We start from the raw sequence: 836 nt of genomic DNA, 5'->3' as shown, positions 1-836 counted from the left end.
ATGAAAAGACAAGTAACAGTCTAGATGAAAATATTTGCAAGCCACATATGTAACAAAGGTTGTATCAATAGTATATAGAAAACTCACCAAGAAAAAATGAACAGTAAATAAAAGGAAATAATCCAATTAGAAAACGAGCAAACTAGATGAAGAGACATTTCACTTAAAAGAGTATGAAAGAGTATACAGAGCTCTTTTTCCCTTTCTCTGCCATTGTGGTGAGTGAGGCCACTGGCCATCCTTGCCATGTCTTCTCATAAGACTTTCAGGATCAAGAGATTCCTGGCCAAGAAACAAAAGCAGTATTGCCCCATTCCCCAATGGATTTGAATGAAAACTGGTAATAAAATCAGGGACAACTCCAAGAGGAGACATTGGAGAAGAACCAAGCTGGCTCTATAAGGGGTCACACATGTGATGGAACACAGATTTACCACTCTTTCAGGATCTACTAACATTTTACTGAATCAAGTTGAAAATTTTGCCATGGTCTGTACAATTGAACATATATTGGGAAAATTATGGTTTCTTCCTTTTTTTTTTTTGTTTATGTTTCCACATTAAGAGGTTGAATGCACTAATATGTGAGACATTTGATTTGAAAAAAAAGAGTACACAGATGGCAAATAAGCACATGAAAAGATGTTCAATAGCATTAGAATTTAGAGAAATTCAAACTAAAACCACAATGAGTTATCACTACATACTTACAAGAATGGTAGAGTAAGAATAAGTGACAACACAAAATGTTGGCAAAGATGCAGAAAAATGGATCACTCACATATTGCTGTTTGGAATATAAAATGGTGTACCCACCCTGGAAACAGGTTACTACG

At 35.2% G+C, this 836-nt stretch overlaps 1 pseudogene; it reads left to right on the top strand.

Annotated features, from left to right (window-relative positions):
• The first annotated feature begins 246 nt into the window (after positions 1–246).
• Positions 247–524, top strand: LOC100656580 (large ribosomal subunit protein eL39-like; annotated as a pseudogene).
• Positions 525–836: the final 312 nt, after the last annotated feature.

Source organism: Loxodonta africana, chromosome 17 (genome assembly GCF_030014295.1).
Source record: "Loxodonta africana isolate mLoxAfr1 chromosome 17, mLoxAfr1.hap2, whole genome shotgun sequence".
In the NCBI taxonomy this organism is placed as follows: Eukaryota; Metazoa; Chordata; class Mammalia; order Proboscidea; family Elephantidae; genus Loxodonta; species Loxodonta africana.
This window is presented reverse-complemented; position numbering and strand designations above follow the sequence as displayed.